The sequence below is a fragment of the Macrotis lagotis genome, chromosome 6, assembly GCF_037893015.1.
Source record: "Macrotis lagotis isolate mMagLag1 chromosome 6, bilby.v1.9.chrom.fasta, whole genome shotgun sequence".
In the NCBI taxonomy this organism is placed as follows: domain Eukaryota; kingdom Metazoa; phylum Chordata; class Mammalia; order Peramelemorphia; family Peramelidae; genus Macrotis; species Macrotis lagotis.
Genome location: NC_133663.1, coordinates 115,405,839 through 115,428,339, shown reverse-complemented (window position 1 = coordinate 115,428,339; position 22,501 = coordinate 115,405,839). Strand labels below are relative to the sequence as shown.

The 22,501-nt window shown below is 34.5% G+C and overlaps 1 long non-coding RNA gene across 1 annotated transcript in view; it reads right to left on the bottom strand.

The window, feature by feature from the left end:
* Positions 1–7,253, bottom strand: part of LOC141491152 (uncharacterized) — a 73,373-nt gene extending 66,120 nt beyond the window's left edge. Inside the window, exons 1-2 of the long non-coding RNA XR_012469484.1 lie at positions 7,125–7,253; positions 6,975–7,027 (exon numbers count right to left, since the gene is read on the bottom strand). This is a non-coding gene — a long non-coding RNA (uncharacterized LOC141491152). The remainder of the gene's footprint in view (positions 1–6,974; positions 7,028–7,124) is intronic.
* Positions 7,254–22,501: the final 15,248 nt, after the last annotated feature.

Sequence of the window (22,501 nt, the reverse complement as noted above, 5' to 3'; positions counted from 1 at the left end):
TGAAAATAAGCACAGAGTTTGGCAGTAGTGCAGCCAGGGGTCAGTCCTTTATGTAGCTAGCCAGGTGGGATGAGGCAGTATAAGATTCACTTTAAGACAAATACAGCTGACCACCTTCTGAACAGGCTCATTGAATACAATTTAGATATTTCTTAACTATATCCCATTTTCCTCACTGTGCATCATCTTTGTCTTTTAAAATCCATATGCAATATTTTAATCTGATAATCATCTTGCTTTTCTCCTAATTTGTGAGAATTGGAATTTTAATGTGGGAGAGAATGAAAGGGAAGTTGATTTAGAAGTATGGAGTAGACTATGGGGAAGTAGAAAGGGGCAACACAGGGAGCAAGAACTAATAGGTGGAAAAAGGGAATAGAAAGGAAGATGGATATAGTAAACTATATATTTTTCAGTTTTGCCTAAGGCCTATATCTGTCTTATTACTTGAAAATTTCTGTGCTGTTTCCTGCCAAATGTGTTAAAAGCTGCTGATTCTTAGAATTGCCTTTGAATTTTGTAAATATTTTTTGAAAAGAGAGGGGACTGTGACTTTTAGAGCCTGTTCAACCAATTACCTGTAATCATATTTACTAATCTTAGAGAGTTTACCGGTTTTTTTTTTAACTAAAGTCCCACTATGAAGTCATAATTATGAAACAAAAATATAGGGAATCCTGGGACTCTAGACCAGGGGACCACAAGTTCTGGTTTTCTATCAAGATAAAAAGACTTCAAGTATAATTTCTTTTACATCTGAGTACCAAATCAGTTAAGTGTAGGGAGATTGATTATCAGAAGGCTAACTACAGGTGATTAAGTCTTTGCTCATCATAACACATGAAGTTTCATGAAAAGTCCATTAAGAATGAGAAAGAGTTGTGTAGTCAGCACCATTGGAGTAAACCTCATTTTAATTATGGCAAGGAAGTGTTGAATTATATAATGTTGGTTAGAACTACTACCATTTTTCATTTCCATCAAATTGTTTTAACTTTTCATTTTTTTTTTCATTCCCAAGAACTTCCACATGTACCCTAGTGGAAGAATTAACACTTCAGAAATCCTCAACTGCAATTAATCAGGACTTGATTTTGTTGTTGTTGTTGTTGTTGTTGATTACCTAGACATAAGAAAATCTTACTAATGCAGATTAAATTGTAAATTGATATGCATACATATTATCTTTTTTTTTCTCAGAGATCCTGATTGTCTAACATTTAAATCACATTCTTGTGTTCTTTATTGAAAGGCAAAAAAAAAAATGTTTTTTCTGCTTAAGAAAGTTTCCATTGGCATCAGTAATTGGTGTTTTAAAACAAAGGTAGGGAAAAATAAGGAAACAGTGTAGTGTTTAGGATGCAGACATTTTCTAGGTTTTTTTTTTTTCTCAAAATATATGTTCCTGGGAAAACACATGAGAAAAGTATCCTTTTAGGATGATAACAAAGTAGAGAAGCTAGAATAGTTCAAAAAAATGTTTTCTGCTTTTAGAAGATCCAGATTAGAATTCTAGCTCTATTAGTAAATATGCTATTTACTACCTGTGTCATCTTGGGCAAATTACTTAACCTCTTGGGACCCTCTGTTTTCCCCTCTCTAAAAGAAGAGATTTAAGCAAGATCAGAGTGTCACCAACTACAACATTTCCAAGTCCAGCCTGAACCAGATTAAAATGTAATTGGACGATATTTAACCAAATAAATGCAAATATGATAAAACAAAAGATTAGATAATATTACATTTTAAAACTAATAAATGAATCTTTGTGTTCAGATTAGTAATCTCTATTTCTATATTATAATAAATCATGCTTAAAGCCCTTATATGCTTTTCAGAATAAATTTCGGCATTTATTAGCCTTATTTTTGTAATGGCTAGTTTATGTCTATCAAAGTACCTATAGATATCTAGACAGGTAGCTCACTTGGGATTAAGAAGATATCATCATGAGTTCAAACCTGACCTTTAGAGTTGGAAAGGTAAACTATTCCAGTATCTTGACCAAGAAAACTCCAGATGTGGTCACAAAGAATTAGACATGATGGAAATGACAACAATCCCAATAAAGATAATATATAACATCAGGTGTGTTCAGATGGCTCAAATTTTGCATAATAGTTTCCTCCTAATAAGAAAATAATGCTCACACATACTACCTCATTAATCCTCCATACACTGTGAAGTGAGAATTTGGTAGTAGAAAAAACAATAAGACTAAAGATGACTAACCAAAGATCACTGAGCATCTGGTTTGGTAAACAAATGCCAGTTTGATCTTAGCCTTCCTCTGACCACCTCTTCACCTCCACTTTCATTGTATGCACGAGTAGGATCATATAAATGGTGGAGGTATATGGCAAGTTTCTAGAAATCCATTTCCTAAACATGACAAACTAAGGCATAAAAACTTCAAACAAGGCAAAGAATAGAATGCTGTGTTGTCAAACCCTACTTTGTTATTTTGACACCTTTGTGGGTTGAGTTTGGCATTTCCAAGGGTTATTTTATTCTCAGCAAGTTGACTTTCCTGTTTGTCATCACTTTAGAGTTTTCAATATTTCCTATTTTCTGACAATTTTTTAAAAATAGAGTAATTTGAATTTCAGTTGTATGCTCATTGTTTGTAGAGTTTAGCTTAACTCTAGATAATGGAAATGTCGGTTGTAAAAAGTATCATTTGATTAGGCTGAAGGTGTGCTTTGTTCCCTTGATAACTTTTTGACATTGAGACTGCCAAGAGAAGACGGATTTGTGTTTAAAATGCTTTTGAGGTTGGGACAATTTAAATGAGTGAAATTTCAAATGTCTCATGGAGACACAGTAAATTCTTTCACTGCCTGTAGCAGATAAAGAAGGAAAAAAACCTGCCTCATTTGAGTTTCTCCTTTAAAGCATTTAAAAACTGTAATAATGAAGTGCTTGCATGTGTCAAGAGTCCAGAGGCTTGGGGATATGATTAAGAGAGGAGCAATAATTATGTTTATTGATGAGGAAGATGCTATAATTACATTTTACTTTATTTGCTTTCTGCCTGGTGTCTCTATCTTTAGTGGATAGATGGCATATGATAGTGATTTATCCTTTTCTTGCCTCTAGGCAAGGCCATGCTGGCACAAATGGTCATGTGTGATTTCCCATCCTCTCCCTCCCTTCCATACACATTTTAGACAAGTGACAGCATGTGAAAATAAAGGAGAACTCAAATTTCTATAGCACCTCAAGGTTTACAAAGCTCTTTTCTTATAACAACCTCATGAACTAGGCAGTTGGTGAAGCAGTAATTTTGTTTTTGTTGTCCAATTGTGTCTGCCTCTTGTGACCCCATTGAGGTTTCCTCAACAAAGACATTAGAGAGGTTTGCTTCTCTAGTGAATAGAATTCTGGATCTGAAGTCAGTAAGATTCAACTTCCTAAGTTCAAATCTGGCCTCAGACCCTTACTGTGTGACCCTATTACACAACCCTGTTTACCTCAGTTTTCTAATCTATAGAAATGAAGGAAATAGGAAACCATTCCAGTATCTTTATCAGAAAACTCCAAATGGGGTCACAAAGAGTCAGATACAACTGAAAGTGACTCAACAACAACCAAATGTCACATATTGTATGTATGGTAGGTAGGCAGTTAGAAAGGTGGTCCTTCTTCTTCAAAGATCCACCTGGGTTTAAGTCTGACCTCAAACACTTAAGAACCATGTGATCCTGGCAAGTTACTTAACCTCTGTCTACCTTAGTTTCCTCAACTTTAAAAATGGAATAAAAATAATTCCCACATCCTAGGGCAGAAATGAGGGTCAAATGAGATAACAGTTATAACTTGCTTAACCAGTGCTTGTGTTACATAGCTGGTTCTACATAATGGTACATTAGTTAAGCTTTTTATAAATGCTTGCTTCCTTCATTTCTTCTTATATTTATATACAAATGGCCATGTTTCCAGGACTAGTAGGTTTCCTGTTGTATTACTTGCTACCACTCTGAAAAACAGGTAAAAAATATATCTTTGAAATGGAAAGATATTGCCAAAATGTTGCCCCTTCATACCTTTCTAGTCTTTTTACAACTCATTCTATTTGTTGTTGCTTTTTTACACCTCATGCTTTATACATATTCTGTGATCATGAAACATTTGTCTCCTTGTTGAGTCTTGCAGAAGATATTCCATTTCCTTATTGGATGGACATTTTCACTGACTGGAACTCTTTCCTCTCTCTTTTTGATCTTCTGTATTCCCTTGCTGCTTTCAAGTCCAATCTAAAATCCTCACTTCTCAAAGAAATCTTTTCCATCCCCCATCAACACTAGTACCTTCCGTGTATGGTTTCCATTTTCTTCTGTATATATCTTGATCATATAGAGTTGTTTGAATATTGTCTCCTTCAGTAGATTGCATCTCTAGGGTTTAGCACAATGTCTGATAACAAATGCTTAATAAAAAGTATATTGTCTGAATGAAAGACTAAGTGATAGATTGTAGCATAAAGCAAAGGCAGTTCTATCTTAATTTACCTAAGTGATGGTGGGATTCTTTGCACAGTGATATAAACACGTGTGATAATATAGTATTATGATATAAATATGAGTCTAAAGTCTGTTTTGTGTGAGTGTATTGAGGGACTCCAAAGTAAATATCCTTCCAAAGTGTTTCATCTTTATAAAATGTCATTTGTTTATTAAAGGAAGGATCAGCATCACCTGCTCTTCCAGGAGAAAACTTTGCTTACATATTCTTTATGCATTGGGTGCATTCTTTATATGCTGTAAAAGAATATAGCTATTTTTTAGCTCATACATAAAACTGTGATAGTGCATTCTTAGGAAATTGTATTTTTTATGAGATAGGGAGAGGAAGGGGAATGGCAATCTCTAAGTTGCATTGTGAAGCAAAATATAGTAATGTCCTTAGGTCCCTTTTAGTAACAGTTGGCTGAGCTGATTCCTCACCCCATCTGAGTAACTAGGCACCCATCCATGTGGTTGAAGTAGCCTCATTCCCCAAGGCTTAGGTCACTTGGGACATCTGCTTTAGGTATTTTTTTAAGACTACCATCCTGTCCTATAGATTGTTTTTTGAATAAGGAGAATTTTATCATTGAAATTATCAAATATTTGGGGGCTACAGCAGGTTTGAGTTTATTTAATTGTGATTAAGTTAGACAAATTCCCTTTACTCCCTTTACTCCTTTGCTAGAAAAAGTTCTAATTTAAAAATATTTCTAAGATACTTAAAGCTATATTGGCCTGAGGCAAGAATGCCTTCCTCATTTTTTTCCCTCCTATCAGATAGCATGAAACAACTGGAAACATATTTATAGATTTGCTTTCCAATGTTCTAGTTTTTTCTTTTGTTAAAGAAAGGTAAATCTGTTTACCCTGTGGGTAACATGGTTAGTTTCTTAAATATTTAGATTACAATCCTAGCCTAGAATCCTAACGCAGTCATTGTAGAATTGTGTTTAATTTCTATTCCGTAGTTATCTAAAATCACCACAATTAAACCTTAGATTTTTCAGAAAGAATGAGGTATTTATTTCATTTGAAAAGCAAGGTGTCCTCTGGGACACAGAAAAGACTTTTTCAGCAGCTCCCTAAAAATTCCAGTGAAAATGATATTAGTGGTGGTGATGGAGAGGAGGAAGAGGACAATAATTTGACATTGACTACCTATCTGGTGATGACTTAATTCCTTGAATCTTTCTAATTTATATGTTATGCGCTAAAATAGTGTTAAAAGAGCAATATGGGAGATGTGTTTTTAAATGTTTAACAATTAACATCGCTCCCCTCTCAGTATATTAAAATAAGCCCAGTTTTAAATTTAATCCACATTGTTTTTAATTCAATTTTATTTTCAATTCTGAATTCTTCCTTGAACTTCCCCCACTCCTCAACTTCTCCTACCACCACCTGTTGAGAAAGTAGAGAAAACAAAACTTATAAATATAAATCTGGGCATGGGAGTAATGAGATCAATTGGAGACAAACTTTGTAAATCTTTTGTCTGCATTACTTCATCCTTCTACACCTGAGGGCCTGATTTGGATTGCATTGCTTTGGGTGGGGGGCAGCCGGGGAGCACAGGCCCTGGAAGATCACCTAAAAGAGATCCCTCCCCAAAAGGCAAAATTTCCAATGAGGGACTTGGGTCATTCCCAGGTCACCACCCCTTCCCATTTACTCTGGGAGAAAATTTAAGGAGATTGAGGGAGGGGCCTGCTTTCTTTTACCTTCCAGTCTCCTGCGGGAACCCTGGCTACTTGGCCTGTCCAATTCAATCAGCAATCCTCACTGTCTTCTCTCTCTTTTTAACTTTTCTATTCCTTTCTTAATATGCTGTAACTTCCTTTAATAAATCTCTATTTTCTTAACAAGAACTGCATTCCTGAGTTCTAGTTGTGATTCATTGCTGGGCAAAACCAAACCCAAGAAACCAATCAGTAGCAACGTGTGTGTGTTTGTGTGTGTGTGTGTGTGTGTGTGTGTGTGTGTGTGTGTGTGTGTGTGTGTGTGTAATTATACGCAGTGAAGCAAAACTTTCCAGCATTTAATATACATTAACATTTTCTTAAATCTAGACAATCAACAGGGCAGCTAGGTGGTACAATGGATAGAGTGCTTGGCTGGAGTCAAGAAGACTCATCTTCCTGATTTCAAATCTGGCCTGAGACACTAGCTTTGTGACCCTGGGCAAATCACTTAAACTTGCATCAGTTTCCTCAACTGTAAAATAAGCTGGAGAAGGAAATGGCAAATCATTCCAGTATATTGTTAAGAAAACCTCAGATGAGGGTTACAAGGAATCAGACATAACTGAACAACAAGGCAATAAAAAAAAAGAATTTATTTTTTGCTTTACCCCATTTCTGAGTTCTCAAAGCTCACAGTGAAAATTTAACAACGAGTTCTTGGAGTTCATTACTTCAGAAAGCCATGAAATAAACCTAGAAGGAATTTTGGGTAATATATACCAACCTCATTAATTTGCAGATCAGGTAATTGAAGTCCAGGGAAATTGAATGGCTAACCTAGAATGGAATGAAATTGAAATTCAGGTTAACTCATTTTCATTATACTATTTCTCCTCTCCCTTCAAACCTTGAGAAAATAAAGGTAGAGATGTACCTGTTAGAAATAGGGAAATATGGAAGAGTAGGTCCAGTGTAGAAGGAAGTTAGTCCTACTTTGGGTATATTCTGTTTTGGATATTGATGAGACATCTAGGTGGAGATGCCCAACAGGCATTATTGATGAAGTCTGACATTCTTGAGAGATTAGAGGGAGAAATAAAGAGATAGATGAATATATTGACAGATAAAGATAGCTTGACATAAGTAGATAAAAAGATGATAGATAGATGGATGGATGGATGGAGGGAAGGGGAGAGGAAGAAAGAGAGAGAGAGAGAGAGAGTCAGAAGTCATCTAGGAAGAAGAAATGATTATTGAACTCAGGAGCCAATGAAATTGCCAAGATGTTATCTGGAGAGAAAAGAGCAGGATATAGAAGGAAACATTCAAGGCCACTTATTGTTAGAGAGTGGGAGACAGTGATTGAATGAAGGAAAATAAGAAGTTTCTTAGGAAGGATATTTTGTAGGAGAGAGCAGTCAGGGATCTATCTCAAAGGAGTGAATATACAGAAACAGGGTTGATCAGCCATGTAGCTGAGAAGTCAGGTAGGATGGTGTAGTGCTCTTTAGTAGCCAGATTGCAGGGGAATGTCTTCATATAGGATATATTCCAGGGGACATATTCTATAAATTATCAAGGTCAGGAAGGAGTAAAAAGAATCAGGAACATCTGATCTTGGTCCTGTTGGGTCTCCTGATTCTTGATTTTTCATTATCTCTTACCCCTTATAGTCAAGGGGTTGCCTAGGCTTGTTGACTTCATCTTCCCAATATTTCTCTTATCCACTCAGGTACAGGCACTCATCACTTTATACCTGTATTATCGAAATAGTCTACTTAAGAGTCTGCCTGCTACAAGTCTTGATTGTTTGATAGACTAATCCATCCTGATCTAGTAAACCCTATTAACACACTCTTGTTATAAGTAGTATCTTACAGTATGGTATAATAGAAAGAATCCTTGGAGTCTGAAGAGAATCCTAGCTCAGCCTCTTGTCTTTGATGAGTCACTAATCATCTATGGACCTCAGTTTCTTCCTTTTAAAAATTAAAACAATTTTATGGACTCTTCAAGTTATGAATCTTATGATATTATATATAATATAAAATATCTATAAGCACATATAACCCTCCATGGTTTGGTACTACCCTTCTTTAACTTCTATAACTTTTCTCTACACATACTATATTAAAGTTAGAATATTATATTATATTATATGCATCAGATTTTTTCAGGCCCAAGACTTCACTCATTTTCCTCCTCGTTCCCCACACCTTTGACTATTTTCAGTCAGTATCAATTTCTTATGATCTGTACCTTACTAAAGTAGACAATCAGGAGAGTCTAGAGAAACCACACTCTTGTATTTGGAGTATGAAATCAAGAACACTATTACTTGCTTGAGTGATCAGCTTCTACAATATTTTCTGTAGCTTGTAACATAAATAGATTCTTACCTCTCAGTCATGACTAATTTGTCATGATCACAATCTTTTGTACATATGCTCTAAAGCCTTAGGGTCTCTCTCCAGCTTTTAGGCACACACTTTACCCTCAAGCACTATTATCAAAAATGGGTAGAAACAAAGGATCTGGCAATATATCTTGGTGAGTGATGAGAATCGCTCAAATCTATTTCTCTAGAGTTTATTCTATAATGTTTCTGTAATGAGATTTTTAAAATATATGTATTTTACTACAGTACTTTTTCTTTTCTATACTATGATCTTAAGTTGTTGTTTAATTATTTCAGTCATGACTGAGTCTTCATGACCCCATTTAGGGTTTTACTAACAAAGGAATTGGAGTGGTTTTCCATCCTTCTCCAGTTCTTTTATAGTTAAGGAAACTGAGGCAAACAAAGTTAAGTGACTTGCCCATGGTCACACAGCTAATAAGTGTTTGAATTCAGGTCTGCCTAACTTTAAGCCTGCCACTTTATCCACTGCACCTATCTGTCCTTTGTGATTCCAAGTTGCATAGATAATGTGATATTTAAATTAAAAAATAAAAAGCTTAGTGCTATTTATCTACATCTCTATAATTAGGACCATGGGTAGTTGTCTCCTTATTGAGGATAACGTTTTAAGTTCCAGGGGACCTATTCTGTAAATTCAAGAGGTCAGAAAGAAGTAGTAGAAAGCAGGAGCACCTGATCTCAGCCATGCTGAGTTCTGAGGCTTTCCATTAGCCTCCTCTATTTTTCCATGTCAATCCCCTGACGCCGTTGTTGTGGTCTAGGGGAATGTCTTATACAAAGGATAAGTGGCTATTTTGAAAAACTTCTCATCCCCTATAATGAATTCCTTTTACTTACATTGTTAAATTTACATTCTAATTTCCATCTCCAGTTGCTAATGTTGGAACAGATGCTAACCTCCCCCAAATGTGGGGCTTACTTAAGGAGTGTGCTAAAAAATTTTAATAACTATTTCCTGAGAGGGGATCTGCAGGTTTTCCCCCATCACTTTCTTAAATTTATACAATAGACAAACACAATTTTAAGCCATGATTCCTAGCCTTTGCCTATTTGGTATAAATATTCGTCCTAAAAAAAAAAAAAAAAAAACAGTAGCTCTTCCAGACCTGTTTTAACCTGACTTCAGAATACTCCTACACCACTCAAGATCCTGTGATCAATTATGAGGGTTCAATTTCATCACCAAAGCATTACACTCTTTCAAATCTTGTCCCTTTATATTAGGTTTGTGAGAGCATTAGATAGAGCTTGGATCTGTCATATCTTTCTTGTGGGTATTCTCTCTATGAACTAATATCAGCACTTTCTTGGCAACTTATAGAGCAAGGAAGCTTTCCTTGCACATCCAAGAGATTAAGTAATTCACTCAGGGTCACATAAGTTATTCTGTGTCAGAGTCAGAGCTCAAACCCAAGCCTTTCTGAATTTTAAGTCTGGTTCTGTATCTATTATACCATGTTCCTTGTTTGCTACTCCTTCCTGAACCATGATCTTAGCAATATCCTAGAATCAGTATATGTGTATAACCGTGGATTCATTCAAGATCAAGTCATCTTGGATACTCCAAATAGTATGAATACATTATGACATTTGGCAAGAAAGTTCAGCAAAAATGAGAGTTTCGGCGTTTTTTTTAATTGCATTTTCTTTCTGATAGGGTCTAGTAGCAAATGAAGATCTGTTTGAAAAAAAAGGAAATTATCTATCACTGCTGGAAGGTAACATATCCAGAATCCTATGGCCTGGTTAGGTTAAGTACCCTGTATTATCTGCCACAAAAACCAGGTTGTATCCTGAAAAGCTCAAGAATAATCAATCTCCAAGAAATAAGGTCCCAGAAGGAGGGCATGTCATACCCCTGAATTGACTTTTTCCTAGTTCCTGATTACCTAATGTAGGGGATACAACAGGGGATAACAAAGGTACCATGTCCAGAATCCTATGGCCTGGTTAGGTTAAGTATCCGGTATCATCTGCCACAAAAACCAGGTCACATCATGAAAAGCTCAAGAATAATCGAGCTCCAAGAAATAAGGTCCCAGAAGGAGGACATGTCATACCCCTGAATTGGCTTTTTTCTGGTTCCTGATTACCTGATGTAAGGGATTCAACAGGGGATAACAAAGTGACAGAGAAGGTGTTGTCAAATCCAAGCAAGCCTATTAAATGCTCAGTCTCTTATATGAGGTCTTGAAGCTTTTCCTGCTGGGTCCCATGTCATAATACTGCACATTTTTTCAATAGACACAGAATTTTAGCAGGCTTTAAAGCACAAAATTAATTCTCAAGGACTTCTAATAGAAAATGCATAGTCTTAGAATAAACTTAATATTATTATTGTAATGGGGAGGGGAAGTGATTTTTAGCCAGGACTATTTCATCTGCTAGCTAAATTGTGGCACAATATGGAGTTTTTGATGTACCTTTAAGGAAGACCAGTGCAAGTAACCTGCCTCCTCTACCAAATTTAAGGCAAATTGAACTTCACAATAAGAGGGAACAAGGATTGAAAATAAAACACTGACCAGATCAGAACACTCTGTCTCCTGACTTCAAGAGGCATGCCTATTTCCATGCCTGGAACACTTTTTCATCTCTATATCATAATAATTCTGGTTTTCTTTAGATCTCAGTTGAAATCCCATCATCTTCAAAGAGCTTTTTTTGATTTCCCCACCCCCCCTTAATGCTAATTCTTTGATTTGTTAATTATCTCTATTTTATCTCATCTATAACTTGTTTGGACATAATTGTTCCTATTAGACTGTAAGCTCCTTGAGGGCAAGGATATTCTCTTTTCCCTTTGTATCCTAAGTACTTGCCACTATGACTAACACAAAGTAAACATTTCTAAACATTAGTTGACTGACTAAAGTCATTATGTAGTAATAATAAGAACAACAGCTAGTATATATATTATATATATATATATATTATATATATATAATATATATATATGTAGCCCATAAAATAGGGTTATATATGTTAACTCATTCCACTCTTACAATGATTTTGTGAGGTATTATTATCTATGTAATAAAAATGAAGAAACTGTGGTGCAGATATTAATAACTTGTCCATAGATACACAGGTAGTAAAGTCTCTGAGGTAAGATTCAAACTTAGGTGTTCTGACTCCACTATACACTAGGCCGACCAACTGCTCCACATGTCTATATATCCCTCTGCTATGCTCAAGAACAATGTCCTTATCCTTAAGCAGTAAACAAGAGTGGAACCACCTAAATTAACTCAGAGCTCATAATCATTTGGGACTTCCCAAATGCTTTTTTGACTAGTTGTAGTGAGGAGTTAAATAAGACCTTGATATATCTATTTTAAAATCTCTAAATCTGTTTAATTTTAGGATTGTGGAATGAGAGATCCAGGATGGAGTCTAGAGAATATTGAATTATGAAAAAGATTTAACAAAAAAAAAAACCAACTAAGGACCACAGAGATCAAATGACCTGTGCAAGTTCGTTCATCTAATGTGACCAGCTGAGATGGTTTTACTATTGCTGGATAAGAATATAGTCACTAGGTTTTAGCATATTAGAGATAATCTGTTATTCTGACTCCAATCCTCTATTCTTTAGTCACTTTACATCAGAGAGAAAAGGGGGGTGTTTGAAAAATATAGCATCATAAGTTAAATTTTTCATGTCCCTCTTACAGATTTAAACATAACATCATCTATCCATTTGTCCTAGGATCTTTTTCCCCAGCCACTGACTTCCCTATATATTTACAAGCCACTACAGAAGACCAAAACATAATTCTACTGAATCCTGAACTAAACATATAATGGTTTCCCTTATAATTCTATATGCTATTTTTATGCAATTTAAAAAATGTCCTAGAAGAGATATATAGATTTCACCAGATTGCCCAAAAGATCCATAAAAAACAAAAAAAAACAAAAAAAGGCTGAAGCTAACACCCCTGCTAGAGAGCTTATCCAATAGTCAGCATGGATGTGACAAGCATTTCCAATGGAAACTGAGAAGTGCACAGAGTTGAAAAGAGGCTAGTAGGCAATATTGCTTTTGGACAATTGAATAGTTATTTTACTAACTCCAAGCTTCCCATGAAATCATAGGCCCATCATTTCAATACTAATATTTTACTAATGTTGCTATATGGCAGAGAGAGAGATGGAAAGAACATCACTGCTTTTGAAGAACAAAAAATGATTATTTCACAGAGATCAATGGATAAAAGGACCTGAGAATGAGCAGGCTGCCGTATAACCAACAAAAGCCTCTAAACAAAACAAGAGTAAACAATGACAGCAATTAATTGTATGACAAGAAGAGAAGATAGATTGATTTCTTGTCAAGAACAAGGGATGATAGGATGATAGGCAGAGTACTCCACTATTTCTAAGATGATGTTGGGAGAAAGTAAGGAAAGTCTCCAGCACATAGAATTATATACTCTTGTGTGGTCCTTATCTCAATTCCCACTTTTACTTCTTAGTCAAGTTCCCCCATCCCAAGGCTGGCTGCATCTCTTCCTCAGGTTTCTAAGGGTAGCCATAAAGATTTGTAGGACTTACTCTAATTCTAAGAATTTAAGGTACTATTCTGATATTTTCCTCAATACCAATTATTCATTTTCCTCTTCAATATCATCTATTGTCTCCTTAATATCATCAACACCTTATGCAATGATAGAAGTATTTGCAACAAAAACTCAACATTTCACAAAAACTCCTGGGAAGATTGGAACAGTATGGCAGAATCTAGGTATAAACCAATACCTCAAACCGTATAGTAAGATAAGTTTAAATGGGTATAGATTTTTACATAAAGAGTGATTACATAAGCAAATTAGGAAAATATGAAATAGTTTTTCTGTCAGATTTATGGATAAGGGAAGAATTTATGATGTAAAATAGATAATTGTGATTTTATAAATTTTTTTGCAGAAACAAAACTGCTACAACCAAAATTATATGTAAAGCATATATGTGGGGGGGGATATGTTTAATGTCAAGAGCCATCATTTTTCAAATATATATATGTATATATATATATATGTATATGTTTGTATATATATATATATATATATATATATATATATATATATATATATATAAAGAACTGAGTCTTATTCATAAAAATAAAAGTCATTCTCCAAATGATAGTCAAAGGACATGAACAGGCAATTTTCAGACAAAGAAATCTAATAATCTATAGATATATGAAAAAAATACTTAAATCACTCTTAGAGAAATGCTAATTAAAACAACTCTAAAGTACTACCTCATACCTATGAAACTGAATAATATGATAAAAAAAGAAAAATGAAAAATTTTGGAGGGGATATAAGAAAACTGGGATATTAATGCACTGTTGCTAGAGTTATGAAGAGATTCAACCATACTGGAGAATATTTTTGGAATTATCACCAAAGGGCTATAAAACTGTATATCCTTTAATCTAGCAATACTATTGCTAGGTATATACCTGAGACATCAAAAAAGGGGGGGTTAGGGGTGTGATGAAAGGAATCTATGTAGAAAAATATTCATAGCAGCTTTTTTGGGGGTCAGTAATAATTGGAAATCAGTAGTATCTAATTGTAATGGAATATAATTTTGCTAAAAGCAGGATGATTTCAGAAAAATCTGGAAAGAATTACATGAATTGACACAAAGTGAAGTGAAGGGAACCAGGAGAAAATTGTACATAGTAACAGCAATATTGTTCAGTGAAGAATTGTGAATGACTTAGCTATTCTCAGCAATGTGATGGTCCAAGAAAATTCCAAAAGAATGTATGATTCAAGCATAGTATTTGCCTCCAGAGAATGAAGTGGCATTGTTTGAATACAGACTGAAGCATACTAATTTTTCACTTTCTATCAATCTTTTTTTTTAAATTTGAATCTTCTAGTACAACATGACTAATATAGAAATGTTTTACAAGATTGCTTACTGTCTCAGGGAGGAGGCAGCACAGGAAGCGAAGGACAATCAAAATTTGGAACTCAAAACAAGAAAAATATTAAAGAATTGTTTTGACATGTTTTTGGAGTAAAAATGAGTAATTTTTAAAATTATGCTTTTATTAAATAACATCTATTTGCTTTTACAAAATGAAACTTTTATGAGAAAATATAGCAGGAACAAAGATATAAACCATCCCCACCATTGAACCAGAAGCAACCCTCTCTTTGACCATATTATCTTAGTGAAGAGTGGGTGCAAATTTAGTAATTGCCACAAAGCATTTGCCCTTGTAAGTTCAATTCTGAATATGGAATAGGCAATCAGTGAAGTGTTTCCTTTCCCTAGATTCTATTCATTTTTGGCCTAAATCCCACAGGTCACTTTCTCATGCAAATTCTAATGCCTCACCTGTATTAGCAACTTGTAAGTGATCTGCACTTCTATTTCTAGACCTCCAATCTTCTACCCTTTCAAATCTAACAAGGTCACTTAAGAACAGCAAATAACAAACTCAGAGAAAATGAAATATAGGCAAATATAGGAAATGAAATATAGTTTGTTACCACTTGTTGGCCGCTTTCTCCTCACCTGAAGACTATACTGGAGCCATCATTTCCCTTCTCTGAAATGGACTAGAAGGGGGCATCTAGGTGGCACAGTGGATAGAGCACCTTCCCAGAAGTCAGAAGTACCTGAGTTCAAAGCTGGCCTCAGACACTTAATAATTGTCTGACTGTATGACCTTGGACAAGTCACTTAACCCCATTGCCTTAAATAAATAAAATTTAAAAAAAGAAAAAAAGAAATGGACTAGTAGTCAAGAAACCAAAATCTTCCTTTTTTTAGTTTGTTGAACAAGCCAATTCAAGTTTAGTAGCCAATCAGAAAGGTACCTGCAATTGTTTAGGGGGAGATCTGAATCTCTACCCCTTCTGCTCAGTTAACTTACATTGAGCTTCTCTGAGCCCATAGCAGGTCAATAGGCAATGAGAAATCTAAAAGGCCTCAATTGATAGATGGGAATGAGGAAGAAGGATGTCTGAAGCTATTCCTAAACTCAAACTACCCTTAGTTCACTTTCTTGAGTGCTTAATTTGGTTACTTGAGAGAAAGAGTAATTTATATTTTTTCTTTTAATTCCTAAGTAGTAAAGTTGCTTTCTGAGATTACCCATGCTATCCATGCTCACTTCTTTTTGGTTCTACTCTTTTTTTAAAAACAAATTTATTTATTTTTCCAATTACTTGAAAAGATATTTTTCAACATTCATTTTTGATAAGATTTTGAGTTCTGCATTTTCCCCTTCCTTCCTTTCCCTTTCTTCTCCTTAATGTCAAGTAATCTGAAATAGATTATGCATTTATAACCACGTTATACATAATTCCATATTAGTCATGTTGTGAAAGAAGAATCAGAACAAAAGTTTAAAAAATAAGAGGAAAAAACAAATTAAAAAATTGAAAATAGTATGTTTTGGTCTCACTAGGACTCCATAACTCTTTCTTTCTTTATATATATATATATATATATATATATATATATATATATATATATATATATATATATATTTTTTTTTTTTTTTTTTTTTTTTTTTTAGGTTTTTGGCAAGGCAAATTGGGTTAAGTGGCTTGCCTAAGGCCACACAGCTAGGTAATTATTAAGTGTCTGAGACTGGATTTGAACCCAGGTACTCCTGACTCCAAGGCTGGTGCTTTATCCACTACGCCACCTAGCCACTTCCATAACTCTTTCTTTAGATGTGGATGGTATTTTCCATTACAACTCCTTTAGTCTTTGATCCTTGTACTGCTGAGAAGAGCTAAGTCTATCATATTTGATCAACATGCAATGCTACTATTAATGTGTGCAAAGTTCTCCTTAGTCTTGCTCACCTCATTCAGTATCAGTTCATCTAAATCTTTCCAGATCATTCTGAATCCTCCAGTTCATGATTTCTTATAGAACAATAGTGTTACATCATATTCATACCTCACAATTTGTTCAGTCATTCCCCAATTGATGGGCATCTACTCAGTTTTCAATTATTTGCCACTACAAAAAGAACTTCAAAAATATTTTAGACATTTGTGTCATTTTCTTTTTTTTATGATTTCTTTGGGATTCAGATCTAGTGGTGTTATTGCTGAATAAAGGGGTATGCATAGTTTTATTCCCCTTTGGGTGAAGTTCCAAATTGCTCTCTAGAATGTTTAGATCAGTTCACAACTTCATCAATTCTACTCTTGACTCTAGACTTTTCCAACTTGTCCCTGACTATTCCCAACTATTTTAGTAGATTCCTTTTATGTGTTATTTTTCTCCAATAGAATGTGAGTAACTCAATGGTAAGGATCTACTTGTTTTTCCCTTGTATTTGTATTTCCAGCAATTATTGGAGTTACTGGTGCATAAAGCACTTAGTAAATGTTTCATCTATCTTTCTATCTCTTTATGTGTTTTTGATTGCATTTTATGCTCTAAATGACAACTGCATCCCTCATTTTTAGCTTGCTTATAGGTTCCTTGCTTACCTGGACGACCATAGAGGTCATCCCCAACTCCATTCCATCATTGCAACTTTATACATATCCCATTTTGGCAATAGCTTCCATTTATTTGAATTCTAAATTTAGAAACCACAATCTGAGACTTTTCAAACCTTAAATTTACAATGCTAGAGCAAATTCTCTTCCCTAAGTTCACCTTCTATAATATGAAACAATAAAAATCTGGGCTGTGAAATGTTATTTGTTAAGACTAGGTTTGTCTGGCTTGGTCTGGGCTTTCAAGGAACAGAAATATAGCCTATATTCAATTTGCTATGATTTGTTGATATAAAAAATTAAAATTATTTGATTAGTAATGAATGAATGATATATACAAATTAATTTCATTTCTGTATTTGTACAGGCCCTTATAAAATTCTGAAGGACAAAAGCATTCCAGAAAAGAACAGTTTAGCTCAGAACTACATGCTTTCTTCAAATATTCCACAAAACTCAGAGTTAAGATTGCTACTTAGAAGTCAACAAAGAAAAATTAGTACTTTTCTAAAAGAGACCTATCTGGAACAGAGACATTTCTATGTATGTCCATAAGTAGCAATTACATTCAAGTTGGTCTAAAAAGACCTGCTTGCTTGATACTGTGTGACTCTACCATAAAAATCCATTAGTAAACTGTGGATTTTGCTGCTGGTGATTTCCTTTTGTGCCCTACATGCAAGGATAAGGAGGAGGGAATGATGATGATCCCAGAGCTGACTTGAATCATCTGGAATATTTGGAGTGCTGTATCACAATAACACCCTGTGTTTGTAGGTGCCATTGTCTAATGCATAATTTTTCCAAGTTGTGAAGTCCATAATTATAAAGTTTTAGATAAATTTGGATCAGAAGATCAGAGATCTAGGAATGAGCTCTTCTAAGTCAACTCCTTGAATTTAATGAAGATAAAATGACTTCCACAAGGTTACCAAGTCCAACATTCTTTTTGTGGCACTATATTGAATCTTAAAATAAAATTGTTTGCTACTTTTTATCAGTACTATAAATTCTAAATCCCTTGTTGAAAGACAATATAACCTAGTGAAAATAGCACTGGAATCAGACATTGAAAACTTAAATTTGAGTCTCAGGTTCAATGCTTCTAAATTGAGTGACTGAATAAATCTTTGGTTTTTAATTTCTACAACTTCAGAATGAATGAATGAATGAAGTACTTATTAAGTGTTTACTGTTGACCAGGATTCATTCTGAGCTCTTGGGAATGGGGAAAGAGGGTACCACAGTTCAGAAATAGGCAGGATGTGACATTGTGACCTTGTTCTTAGAAAGAGAAGGTTAAAAATTCACTTTTCCACACTATGGTTCTCAGAGGCACACTCTGAATTCCAATGGGAGGATAAGGAGGTCAAAGGAAAGATGTCATGGAAATGATCCAGATGTTAATGAACTAACTTATAGGAAATGGTTTTCAGAACATTATATCTATTCATTTAATAAAATATATCTTATGCCCCTATTGTGTCTGAAATAAAGTTTAGTTAAGATGTAGCTATCTATTCACCAAACTTACAGTCTGGTAGGGGTTTATAAACAAAGGTAACTATAGTGCCTTATCTAAAGGCACTGAGTTCAAATCTAGCCTAGACACTTGAGACTTATCAGTGGTATGACCTCAGGGAAGTCATTTAACTCCATTGCCATACAAAACAAAATAAAAAAATCTACTACATTATCTTGCAGGGTAAGTTTATTTAATTGCTGAAAACAATTCTACATGATGTTCAGAGAACAAGATCATTTTGTATAGAAGGATCTGATAAAGCTTTATGAGTGATTGTTAAAATAATTCCATGTATACCAACCAATATTAATTAAAACATCCTTTGATGGCTTGCATTTATTTTTCCTTAGCACTTCTACAGTTCCAAAAGCAATGGGTTATCATTTGTACCAAGGAAAAGCAACATTTTCCCTTCCAAGTATATAGAAAGTGCCTGGAAATACTTTTTGTAAAAAAAAATCATGGTAATAGCAAACACATTAGTACACATTCAGCTCTGTAAGCCTTTTTTTTGTTTTGTTTTGTTTTGCTTTTCCTCAGGAGGTCACTAACCAGGGGAAATGAACCAAACTATGCTTCTCCCCACTTTTCTGGCATTCTCCCCATCAGTTAATACTTGGAATTGATTTTAACTCAGCACTGCTCAGGAGAAACACCATCTTGTTTTATCTTCTATGCTTTTGAATGTTTGACTATACTCTTTGAAAGCCAGTTCCTCCCATGCATTTTGGAGAGAATCTAACTGCCCATTCATGACCCTGTCTATCTCCTCCAACAGGAGTCACTGTGGTAGAATAGCAATCACAGTAGGATAGCTAATATCAAAGGAAGACATGGTTTTATTCATGGGAAGGTTAACTTGTGATTCTAGAGATGGAATAAAGTGTACCATAAAAATTCCTGTCCTTTTCCCCTGTGAGTCCTTGAGAAGAATCATCTTTGGATATTATACTATGAAGTCAGATGCTCAGCCATGTAGTATTTCACCGTAGGTTAAAGAACGTTAAGTTGTCTTTGAAAGGGTTTTCACACTGGATGTGTTCTCACAGTCGGGCTGTGAGTAGCCTGAGCATATCAACATTGCAGAGATTCTGATGGTAATGTTTCTCAGAGAAGGAAATTGTAAGTCTGTTTCCACTGGCAGTCATGCAGAGAGACTCTGCGGGCAAACTTCTGGACTTCCTCCAGTCATTACACATTTGGAAAGAGTTTCTCACAAAGGTATTTTGTGCATGAATAGTCTCAAGGAATAGGTTTCTGGACCAACTGGTGTGTAGCTAATTTTAAAAAGTCAGTTTACCATAACAATTATTTTATGGGCTGTAGAGCAGATCTCATTAAAGTGGGAAGGGAATCATAAATTAGAGGAGAACCAAACACATTAATATATCTAATGCAACTCCTCTTAACAGGAGCATTACAAATAGCAATAAGAATACAATTCATCTAATCTTTCCTTTTTCCTTACACTAAGACATAATACTGAGCACTTTAATGGAATATTTCCATATGTGATATTTAGCTGGTTTCTTTTTCTTTGTTTCCTTGTAGCAACTGCTTAATAACTATTACTTTGTTCAAGAACCGCTCCAGTGTTATCCTAATTATTTTATACAGTTACTCTATTATCATATTATCTTTCTTTTTACTGAAATACTAGACATTGAACTACCCAGAGTTTAGGTTTTTACTGCCACAATGACCACCCACCTTCCTTTGAAAACAATTTTGAAATTAAAATTAGCAGCTTAAGGCTGTTCTTGCTAGCTAGTATACATATTTTGACTACCAAATTGCTAGGCTTCATCGTTTTGTCTCTCCTTTTAAAATATAACTTTAAAAAAAATTTCAGTTGCATTCATTTAAAGGCATAGGGTAATTAGGGGTATGAAGAGAGGCAGTAGACTTTTAGGAAAATGCTTTTCTTCTATCCATTGTACAATTTCCCAAAATAGGCAACTCATATACCTTCATATATGCCTTCATATATCTTAGAAAGAGAATTGTGCATCTATATATAATGCTAATCATAGAACTGTATGAGTTATTAGAGATCAACTAATACAGCTCTCTTCTTTTAAAGATAAGGGATGAATGATCTTAAGGTAACAACTTATTCAAAACATTTAGCATTTATAAGATGCCCTCTCTATCTGAGGTTTTAACACTCATATCCAATCAGTAGATAAATATGGCAAATCTTTACCATCTCTTGCATTTATCCCTTTCATGCCACTTATAAATTGCTAATCTTGTTTATGTTCTCATCACCTCTTACTTGAACCATTACATTAGCTTCCTAAATTGATCTACCTGCCTCATATTAATCTTTGTTCTCCAATTTATCATCCACAGAGCTACGATATTGACATGTAATTATTATGGCAGAGATTTTAACAGAACACGAATGGTCTGGGAACTATTTCTCTAACTTGCAAATCCTATCCAAGAAATCTAGAAGCCAAATGGTATGTACTCACCAATTCTCCTTTCATGAATGAGGTTCACAAAACTCAATGAATAAAGGATTAAAAAAAATAAGGCTCAAAATAAAACGCATGGGAAATGATTTTATCTGAATATCAACAACTCTCCTTAGAGGCATTTAAAAACCTCATTTGTTTAAAGTTAGGTCTTGCTATCTGAAGGCATTGCCCCAAGTGAAGCTTCTCAGAATGTGTCTTCTGCTGAGGTTCTACTAAGCCTTGGCAATGATACATAACTTCCTCATTCCTGTGGTGGTTACTAGGCAGTGTAGCATCTTGTTCTTTGTGTAGTTTTCAGAAAACTCTTTTTGTTACATCTCACAGATGATGTCCCAGAAATGAAACTCCTTAGGTACTCTGATTTTATTTAGACCTATCCTAAAACTTGTTGAAAGTGTGGAAACTTTAGAACTCCTTAGTCTTCACTGGAGAAATTCAGACTCCTTGCATCCAGTTGGAATATAGGTCCTCTGCTCTATAACTTGTGCTACAGTATCTTCTAAGGTTCTTGTTACTTCTCTTTTCTAAATGTTTCTACATCCCCTTTACCAGATTAGGTAAGAATAAGTTTTCTGATAAATTCTCTTTCATAACACCCTGATCATATACCTACTTCATTTTCAGGATATTCAACAATCTAAAGACAAAATCTTTAATTAACCTCCTAATCTGTGACTCAATATCTTAGTTCAGAAAGCTATATATGTGTGAAATTGAAAATAATAATTACTATATTTACATAATGCTCTGTAAATGTTAGTCCATTTGGGCCTTTTCATAACAGAATAATATTGATTCGATGATGATGATGATGATGATGATGATGATGATGATGATTTTGTAGATGAAGAAAGTGAGACTGAGACTGAAAGAGGTTAAATGACTTGTTTAAGATCAAACAGATAGGAATCTTCCAAAGTATAATTAAAATTCAATTCTTCCTGAGTTCAAATGCAATGCTCTATCCATTTTATCAATTAGTTATCTGGAGCAATCCCTGTCTAGAGTTGCTCCTTTGAAACTAACTAAATTTGACTCAGTTCTCTCCAAAGGCCTTCCTCCCTCTCCAGCCACTTAAGTTTACAAACTTATAATAGAGATTAACATCAAACTAGAAATAGTCAGAAAATATTAATCCATCTCACATCCCAAATAAACTCAACATGGGTACAGGATTAAGACAAGGGCAACACCCTAGATAAATTAATAGACCCAGAAATAAAAGACCAATTAATATCCCAAGAAATACTCTATATCAGATCTGTGGAAAGGGGATAAATTTATGATCAAATAAGAATAAGAGTACATTATAAAATGCGAAATAAATGATTTTGACTATATTCAATTAAGAAGGTTTTTGCACTAAAAAATCAATAC